Raw genomic sequence first — 10,725 nt, 5'->3', positions numbered from 1 at the left:
ATTTTACTAACCAGTCTACCATGTGGAAACTAGTCAAAAATCTTGCTAAAGTCCATGAAAGGAGATTAATAAACCACAAGAGGTTTTGCAACAATCAATAATGTTGAGAATAGAATTCCAGATTTACTCATTGAATTTGAATGACACCAACAGCCATAGTGAGATTTGAACCCATACAGGATTCATCTGGACCTGTGACCATTACCACAATGGCATTATTACTACAACAACCCCTTAGGTAGCTCATCAGAAGGAAGCAAGTTGGACTGAATAACATGGATATAGTTGTATTGCCTAGAAATTACAGAGTCAGCAGTAGGCCACTTTACTTATGAAGCCATCTCAATAACATTGTGGCTGATGTGATCACTCCACATTCTTGCCTACCCCCAACTTCCACCACTTTCTCTAGCAGGTTGTTCCATACATGCACCACCTCTGCATGAAAAAGTTAGCCCTCAGATCTGTTTTAAATCTTTCCCTCTCACTCCACCATCCCTCCTTGGTTATGAAGCATCCATCTACCTCTGCCTTAAAATGATCAAAGACCCTGCTTTCACTGCCTTTTGAGGAAAAAGGTTCCAAGCACTCAACCCTATGAGGAAAAAAAAATCACATCTCTGCCTTAAATGGGTGACACCTTTTTAAACAGTGACCCTTTACTTCTAGATTGTCCCACAAGAGGAAACACCCTCTCAACATACCCTATCTGCACAGACCTTTCAGGATCTTATGTTTCAAACAAGTCACCTCTTGCTCTCCTGAACTCCAGCGGATATAAGCCAACTGCGTCCAATCTGTCCAGTTAATACAACTCACCTATTCCAGGTATTTGTCTGATAAACCCTTTCTGATCTGTTTCCAATGTTCTACACCCTTCCTTAAATAAGGAAACCAATACTGTTCACAGTAATCCAGCTGTAGTTTGTCCAAAGCCTGGATGACTGTATAACAATCTCCCTCCATCCATATCCCATTGCCCTTCCAATAAGTGATAATTATTTAGAAGGTGAAGCAGCCATTTTATTAAATTTTTCAACTAAAGAGAACACGTAGATTAGGATCCACACAGGAGCCTCCTCTTGATGAAGAGAGGTTGAAATGATGAAATAGACAAAAGTAAAATTATCATCCCCAGTGCAGCTTTCAACTTAAAAAAAAATTCAGATCCTAGATCTTGAACAGAGAGTAAGATTTTCCAGGCAGCAATGTATCCTTTTTACGTTCATTGGTTGAGAGTGACCCTGCCAAAGCCAATATTTGTTGCAAGGTTTGTGAAGGTTTGGAGGTTGCCACTGATGATGTTACCTAGCCAGGTAATGAAACATCTGGATATCAAATCTACAGCTCAGCGAGCAAACCTACATCCTAAACCAGTATTTGTTGTCTATTCCTGGTGGCCCTTGAACTGAGTGCCTTGGGTGAGCTGTTTCAGAGGGCAACAACATCACTGTGGGTCTGGAGTCACGTGTAGGCCAGCCCAGGTAAGGACTCAAGATTTCCCTCCTGAAAAGGAAATTGGTGAACCAGATGGTTTTTTTTCATAACAATTATATTATAGTCATTAGACTTTTAATTCCAATATTTTCAAATTCCACCATCTGCCATGGGACTTGAACCCGAGACCCGGCCTCAGGATTACTAGTCGAGCAGCGATACTGCTGTGCCAGTGCCTCCCTGCTGTGCTCTTATATGCTTCAGGGACTTAAACCATCAACAGTAGGAACCACCAGCAATGCGTTTGTAAGATCCTGTCAAATCAGTGACAAGAAATGTGGACCAATAAGCAGCTTCCACTCCCAAGCCAACTTGCCCAAAATCGAAGCACTAAATCACTAAAAACAAGCAGGACTTGTTATCCATGTGTGACTCCAGAAGGAACTGCTTGAGTCAGAGCTCAGTGGTGGTGGACACCCCCGGGAGAATAGCGGAAACCCTTTCCAGGGTCAAACATTCCCTGCCAGCTTCTAGGTTGTGACCGACAAGACTAGTTTGGAAAGGCATCAAGCAGATTGCGAGACTTCTATCAGGAAGTTGAAGAGATGCAGTCATGGCATCAAGTGGAGCACACAAACCTACCCATCCAGCCATTCCTCCAATGCAGTCCCTCTGCCTGATGGTGACAGAATCTGCATTCAAAATTGGACTCCTCAGCCAAGTCTGAACCCATTGAATCCATGTAGAAGCAAGTCACCCTTAAACCCAAGAGATTGAAGACAACTGGCTATTTCTGTTGTTCAGAAATTTAGGAGTAAGGACAGAGTCTTGTAATTAAATTCAAAAGTAGACCATTCAGCCGGTTCCCCCATTCCAAAGAGATCATGTCTGATTTGTTGCCTGGATCTTAATACCGTCGCTTAGGAAAAAACAACTCTATCTCAGATTTAAAATTAGCAACTGATCCTGCATCTACTGCTGTTTATGTAGAAGAGTTCCAAACCTCCATGCTTTGTGTGTAGAAGTACTGACTAACATCTTTCCCAAATGGTCTAGCCTAATTCGCAGACTGACTTAGTTCTGGAGTTAGGAATGAAATCAGGAGATGTTTGGAAATATCTTCCATAAATGGCAATTGATGCTAGATTATACATAAATATTAAAACTGAGGTTGATACATTTTCTTACCCAAAGATAAAAATATTCAAGGATTGGGTCAAATATGGAGTAGGTTAGTTGATCAGGCAATATCTCTAAATATCATATCCGGTTTAATGGCCTCCTGTTCCAAACAGCAGGAATTGACCAGCTAGGCAGCTTTAGACAAGACAGTTCAGTAAATCGATAAGATTCTACAACGGGCCTCTCCATACTTCAATCAGAGGCAAAAACCCTAGCCAGAGCTTCCATTATTATTAGAACCTGTTGCTCAAAACATCACTTGTAAGCACTGTGTCAGCTACCAGAACAGCTCTGCTAAGATGGAGGTGGTTAGCTCAGTTGGATGGCTAGTTTGTGATAGTGATGCTGACAGTGTGGGTTAATTTCCTGATCATGCTGAAGTTACCATGAAGGTCCTCCTTTCTCAATTTCTCCCCTCACCTGAGGCATGGTGACCGTTAGGTTAAACTCACTACCAGTTGAGTCTGTGGTCCTCTGGGACTATGCAACTTTACCTATCTGCTGAGATGCCACAGTCAGACAGGTTAACATGGCTACAGAACATCAGGATAACTTGCTAAAGGATGTAATCACCTGTTGAAGAGGGAAGAATGGAGATTAAGAGGGAGGGCAGCAATTGTACAATATGGGAATTAAAGTCAGCACCTCCCCAAATTTTGAATCTACTGCAGCACATTCTAAGAAAACAGAGAACTGAAGACCGAATGCACAGTTCCTATAACTCGGGGGACTGAGAATATGAATCTTGAAATTATCTCCAACCCATGACAAGGCCCATGAGAGTTCTCGGCCTTTTCTCGTTGGAACGGCGAAGGATGAGGGGTGACTTGATAGAGGTTTATAAGATGATCAGAGGAATAGATAGAGTAGACAGTCAGAAACTTTTTCCCCGGGTACAACAGAGTGTTACAAGGGGACATAAATTTAAGGTGAAGGGTGGAAGGTATAGGGGAGATGTCAGGGGTGGGTTCTTCACCCAGAGAGTGGTGGGGGCATGGAATGCGCTGCCCGTGGGAGTGGTAGAGTCAGATTCATTGGCGACCTTTAAGCGGCATTTGGATAGGTACATGGATGGGTGCTTAATCTAGGATAGAAGTTCGGCACAACATCGTGGGCCGAAGGGCCTGTTCTGTGCTGTATTGTTCTATGTTCTATGTTCTAAGGGCAGGTGAGACTGAAACTGTGGAACAGTTTCTAATGCAGCTGAGTGAGAACTCTATTCTGGATCAGCTAAACTGCCCAGTTCTGATCTTAGCTGTAATCTTACATCTTCATATTTTGAATGAGATGTTAAGTTCATCCTCACTTCCCAGTCGTTTACTTGGATATTATCACAGCAGTATTTAAACCCGAAAGGAGAGCTCATTGAAAATTTATCCCTAACCAAGACCAACAGCAAAAAAAGTTAGTGGTCCTCCATCTAAATGATGATTTTAGAAAGAAATGGGTTCTTGCTATGAATAAATCACCATTATGCAACAATAGACAAATCTTAAAATTAGTGTGATAGGGGAAGCATAGGTTTATGGTGGACACAGATAAACAACCCTCTTGGCGAGAGAGAAAGAATCCCAATTTAGGCAGGAATATTTACATTGTTCCACATTAGCTCCAGTTTCCATTACCAAACCACATTAATATAGCAAACATATTTAAAACTGAAGCATGCTGGTTTTACTAATTTCAAAATGAAAGGCTGGACAGACCCTCAAGTGGTTTGGACATAGTCCAAAGTCTTCCAATCACTTCATCTACTTTCAATTCTGATCTACCTCAACTTCACTATCCTTTGATAAATGCAGACTCAGCAACTTGCAGAACACCTACTTTCTGCTTGGAAAGATGACCTTGAGCTTCCAGCCACTTGGAAATACCATGCCCCCTGGCCAATGTGTCTTGGGCCTGCTGCAGTGCAAGCTGGAAGAACACCATCTCATTTCCAACTTGGGGGACGATGCCTTCAATACCTTCAGAACCTGAACACCTTCCATATCCTGTCCTTTACCCCTCCCCCCACACAGTCCTGTCATGACATGGCTACTTTTAGCCCAGCCAAACCAATTTTACCTGCTTATGGCCTCCATTATCAGCTTCAGTTGCTTCCTTGCACATCATTTGATATCTCAAGCTCTGAGGGCTACTGTATTGCTCTGATCCAGACTAACAGCTGTGCTCCCCTTCCAAAAAAAAGAAAACAGCTTCCATCTTCTTGCTTTGGAAGAATTAGTCCTCGAAGCACTGTTGTGAAGATTTATAGCCTGGTTAGTAGGGCGGACAGAGCCTTTTTCCTCAGCTGGCCAGCACAAGAGGACCACTTTAAAATGGAGGGGTAATAGATATAGGACAGATGGCAGAAGTCCTTTCTTTATGCAGATAGTAGGGGCATGGAACAGCCTGCCTGCAATAGTAGACTTGCCAACTTTAAGGGCATTTAAATAGATATTGGATACACAGATGAAAATGGAATAGTGAGGTTAGATGGGCTTCAGATTGTTGCACTGACATGTGAAACCAGCAAGGGCTGAGGGGCCTGTACTATGCTGTAAAGTTCTATGTGTACTGAGGGATGACCTCAAGTTTATAAAATCATGTGTTATGGATAGGTTAATAGGTGAGGTCTCTTCCCTGGGGTGGAAGAGTCCAGACCCAGAGGGCATAGGTTTAGGGCGAGGGGAAGATATAAAAAAAAGGACCTAAGGGACAGCTTTTTCACACTGCTATAGATTTCTATGACCTAGAGATTCCAGATTGAAAAGTGGCTTGACAGATCAGTTTTTTCCCAATTTGGTTGTTCAGTACTTGACCATAGCATTTTCACAAGGCTGCCAATATACTTTTAAAAACACCATATTATACAAAAACTAAACTTAGTGCATAAGGACTAGTTGAAATTGCTGATTACAAATGAAGATTAAGGCTAAAAAGAATCAATTAGCACATGTCTTTGTAGACTTCTGCATTCACTCAATACCTTTTTTAATTGAAAGGTACATTTCAGGCCCCAGAAACTCAGTTCACCCATTTCTCAAAATGGGTCCAGAAACAGTTTAAATGAACCCATCTTAACTACCACTTGCATTTTCTCCTGCGCTAAATGTTATGAGTCTGCTAAATCACTTCTGAAGACACTCCTTGATTTCTTTGTCTAAGAAACTGCATTCACTGACCTTCTGACTAGCTCTCTAAAAAGAGGAAGTTTGCCTATGTCATAGGGAATCTGGTTGCTTGGCAGCCAGATTTCTCCTCTACTTCCCCACCCACTCCAAGAGTACGAATTACTCACCTAAAGGGCCCATTTCAAACATTTCCAAGCACTTGGCACCACATTTGGAACTCCTAATTGAAACCAAAGTTCTAATATAATTTGGATCCTGAAGTGGACTGAATTATGAACCTTGCCCTTGCCAAAGTGATGTAGATTAGCTTCTAACTCTAAACCCTGCAACACAGCCAAGCAGCACTACCCTAAGGAATGCAGTGAAACATTAAGAGACAGGTACAAGCTGCAGTCACCTCAGACTTAAAATGACAAATACAAAATAGATTTGTAGTTTTATAATCTTGAAAAAACCTGCCTGGCACTAAAGACAACTGGAGCACGAAACAAAAATCCATTGGGCCTTTTAACGAAGGCCATTAATTCAAACAACCAGTGTTCAGTCAGCAAGATCAAAGAGAACTGGTTCTCTACCACCTTCATTCCCACTGCTCTGCTTAGAGGGGAGGGTTAGCCACGGATTGCTTGCTTCAAGAGTTTGTTCCATCATTTGCCAGGAACATCTCCATGCCAAGTGAACAAAGCAGCTCCATGGAAACAGGACAACCATTCAGCTAAGGTTTGAATCTGTAGTGGTGGTTCCATAAAGGTTAAACCTTTGATTTCTATCAAGACAATTTCAGCTAGTTTTTGGAGAGCATAAAACACTTGTTAAAAACTTTTTAAAATGTACAGCCTTATACCGGAGTGGGACCCTGAGAATGGTCCATCTCATCAAGTGAGATTGGCTCAGTGTTCCCAGAATAGTGGGAGCACAAGTGACCATTTTATTACATGTTTTGTATTAAGAAACCATTCCCAATAAAACAAACCTCCTGTTATTCTAATTAGCCACTTCACTCCCATCTAGGTCCTTGGCCTGCTGCACTGTTCCAACAAGAAATTTAATCATGAGGGACATCACTGCATCTTTTGCCTGGGCAAATTAGTCTTAGAATCACAACCCATTTCCCCCATTGTTTCCTTGCTGGCTTGGTTCATTTCTAATTTCTCAATTTGAATAGTGCTGTTATTCACAGCTCCTTTAGATTACACTTTCATTCCTAGTTTAATTAGAAATGGATTAGCTGACCCTCCCTAGTCTTCTCTCCACCCCATCCCCCAAAATCACTACCAATCACTTGTAAAACCTAATACAGTACTCCTAACATTCCCAATTAGAATTAAACTAATTGCACACCAATGCTCCCACACCCATTCAGCATTACCACATTTTGCACAATGATAACTGATCTCCAGACACCCCAATCAGCAGCTCTGGATTTGTAACTAATGTAGTACATTAGTAGAATAGAAGCCAGGATAGTCAGCCCATCAACATTTACACAATCACTGTCCAACTTATCCTGTTAATTTCCTTTAAAAAAGGATGTCCTACCATATGCAACCTTCAATTGTGACAATTGAGCAAGTGATCTGTTCCTTTCCTGGTGTTGAAGTGAGTCAGCAAATTAGGCAGGATACCAGAGTGCAGCTTCTATCTTCAAGGGAGCTGCATGGTTAGACTAGCCTTGCTGATTTTTAGAAACATTCACTACAGATTCATTTATTAACTGCAGCCAACTAAGACTGCACACATCCCTCAGCTCAATATCATTCAGGGCACTACAAACCAATAAGAGACACCACACTAAGTGAATTTTTTTTATTGTGTACTTTTACGATAAATCACAGCAAAAAATCCAGATTGTCTAGAACAGCTGACAGCATGAAGGCTGGCACCTACAATTTGCACAAGGTAATTGACCTGGTTCATATTCACAAGTGACATGGATTAACTCTAAGAGCTCATTCCAGTTTGTAAAGAGATTCATTCCCAAACCACAAGAACAGCATTGTTCAGCAGCCTGGTAAGCACCTTCCAGTCAGTCAGTTTTGCAATAATCAATGCAGATATTAGGACTGAAAATTCTGCCTAGAAATGGCAAAATTAAAGTCCTTTTCCCACTCCAAAAGCATACATTTGATGAAATCATTCCACTTCCCTCAGTCTGGATGCTCAGGTTGAAGACATACCTATTGATAAAAGAAAGTCTGTTAGTGACTGATCAACTTTAACAATCCAGTACTCATGGCAACGACTGACTACAGATTATCTGCCTGTAACCAACCCTGTATCACAGCCTCATGAGGAGCCTCCCAAGCTTTCCCTCAGTTCTGCTGATATGTCAGTTCAGCAGACGCACTTTCCAAATCAGCTGCATTCATAGCCCAGTGCTAAGCATCATTGGTAGAAGCTAGGAGTCTCCTCAAAAACCTAAGGCAGTGATCACATTTAGATTAAAAGGGAGGAGAGTTTGCAAATATAGAAAAAATGAAATTTTACTGAGAATGCCTTAATAACCACAATTCCCAGTAGCACAATGTTTAAAAACAGGCAACTGCTTGAATGTTAGTGACAACTTCCCCTCTGCCCCAAAAGCCAGCAGTCTTCAAATTACTGCTTACAACCCTGAATCAAACCACCAATAGTGATCCTGTTCACATGTTCTAAACTGGCATCCCATGAAGGAATACAATGGGAAGATAATGGCATTGCAGAATTGCCACTGAACTGTTAAACCAGAGGGGCAGACTGACTGTAGGGACATGGGACTTTAAATCCAGATGGGCTTTTGGATCAGTGTCCTTTGAAAGACATTAGCCACCCTTAACCTAGTGATCCAAGTAGGATGCCAGACCCTGAAAGTGGCCAACTCCTACCTGGCTGAACAAGCCAGTTTAACAGCAATTAAGAATTGGCAAGGCCAATCTTTACTGCCTGCAATGGCTTAACCCCATGAAGTAAAAACACCCCATTCTACACCAGAAAGTGTTATCAGTTTGATTAAAAAGATCATGACATGTTCTCACCCCAGTCATCTCCCAATGAGTGACTAATTATAGTTACATTTTTAGATTGCAATTGTTAAACCATCTCGATGATAACTTAGGCCATTTTGCCCACTCAAAGCTAAAGCTAGCCAAGATGTAGAAGCTAGCTGAAGGAAGGAAATAGCACAAGGCAAGTGTTAGAAGGAAATCTTAACACTTACAACTGAACAAGTCTCAATCCAGGGTCAATTAAACTAGAAAAAGAAACAAGTACTTGTATTTAGAATATAGAAACCTAGGCATTACATAATCTTAACCACATCATGCTGCATTGACCAGATGAGTTCCAAGGAGTGACTTTAGTGTACACCAACTGTTTGTACAGACTGTACCAGGTGAGTTTGTTGTACAATAGAATAGCAAGCACAGCTGAAGTTGGACCTAGTGCTTAGAATATTCACATCTAAAAAAGGTTATTTCCTAGCTTAAGGATATTCCAATCCAGCCATCATTAAGCCTTGCTATGAGTCAATGCTTTACAAGTCATTGAAAGGCACAAAATCCTTTTGTACACGACACTGCTTCTGGTAGAGACAGAACACTAGGAATGAGATGCCTGCATGAGCGAGTTGATGGCATAAGATAAAGTAATTTTATGTAAACTTTTGATAGACAAATTATTCTATGGGGCAAGAGATGAAGAACCAAGATTTAGGAAATCACAGAAGCTTGGCTAATCGGGAATAAATAATGAAGTAGTGTTAGAAAGAAAATCCAAACCTAAAACATTTAGGTCAAGGAGCATATTACACCCAAGGTAGACAAAAGGAGACAGTCATGCTTGGAAAGTAGTAGCATAAGAGGCTCAAAAGGACTATCCAATCAAGCACCAAATTCACACTTACATTAGGCAATTCTTAGGAGCCTTCATATAAAGTACACATTTCAAACATTAATAATTGCCAAGCCTCCAGAGTGTATTCACTCAGTCAATAAAGTCACCGATAAGCACATGGTAGCCCTGCCTAGAGGGAAGTAGCCCAGTGCTAACATCAGTGCGATACAGGCTCGGAGGACTGACCTGCCCCAGGAGGAGCTTCCCATTGAGACAACTTAATATAATCTCAATTCAAACATCAAATACATGTAAAGCAGCCGCCTCGGACACTTACCCCCACGAAGAAAACTGCCTTTCAGAAGGTTCGGCGTTTAGCTGCCAACCCGGCCTCTCAAATTACATCCGCATGTCTGCTTATAATTTTTGGAGCCTACTAAAGCACATTACCCCAAACCTGACGCGTGGTCAACCACATCACTCTCCTTCAGAGAGGATTAAGTCAATTCCCCAGAAATCGACATATCCACTATATGTATCATTTACAGCCCTCTCCCCCCTCCTGCCATCCCCTCAAAAAACCCATCATGCTCCATTCTGAGATACCCTGACAAAAGCGCGCGGTCCCTTTAAGGCCCACATTCTAAAATAGAACTCTGCAACATTGTTGCAACTTGAGCTGCAACAATATCGAGGGGTTTCCCACGGCCCAGACCCCGGCGCCGGCGCCTCTTACACTCCCTTACCCAGCCCAATCCCACACACTAATCTCATCGCCTCCCCGCCTGCAAAGAGACAGCTTCCCCCTCCCGCAATCCTTTTATAACCCCAGCCTCCAGGTCCCAATACTAGGCAATTAAAAAATACGCCTGCGTTAATTGTTACATTACCGGCGCGTGTTTTATAAAGATTGCGTTCACTGTATGTTCACTAAGATTTTTTTAAAAATATATATTGTCTGAATTTGCTAAATTAACAAAAAAGAACCGTTCGAAGGCATTGCATTAGTCACCTATTCTCCTCGTGGCTTGGGACTGGCGCGGAATCTGTACCTTGAGGTTACAATGTCCAAATGCGAGCATTTCCCGCAGGGAGTGTGAGAACATGATTTTCTTTCCTTCAAAGTTATATTTTGACAATCCAGCCAAGTGGGAGAAAGTTGGGACTGCAGATGCTGGAG

At 41.9% G+C, this 10,725-nt stretch overlaps 1 long non-coding RNA gene across 1 annotated transcript; it reads right to left on the bottom strand.

The window, feature by feature from the left end:
- Positions 1 to 7,526: 7,526 nt before the first annotated feature.
- On the bottom strand, positions 7,527 to 10,330 carry LOC140489320 (uncharacterized). The gene is made up of 2 exons (XR_011963120.1): positions 9,883 to 10,330; positions 7,527 to 7,912 (listed from the first exon to the last, which is right to left on the bottom strand). It is a non-coding gene; the product is annotated as an uncharacterized lncRNA (long non-coding RNA).
- Positions 10,331 to 10,725: the final 395 nt, after the last annotated feature.

Source organism: Chiloscyllium punctatum, chromosome 18 (assembly GCF_047496795.1).
Source record: "Chiloscyllium punctatum isolate Juve2018m chromosome 18, sChiPun1.3, whole genome shotgun sequence".
In the NCBI taxonomy this organism is placed as follows: Eukaryota; Metazoa; Chordata; class Chondrichthyes; order Orectolobiformes; family Hemiscylliidae; genus Chiloscyllium; species Chiloscyllium punctatum.
This window is presented reverse-complemented; position numbering and strand designations above follow the sequence as displayed.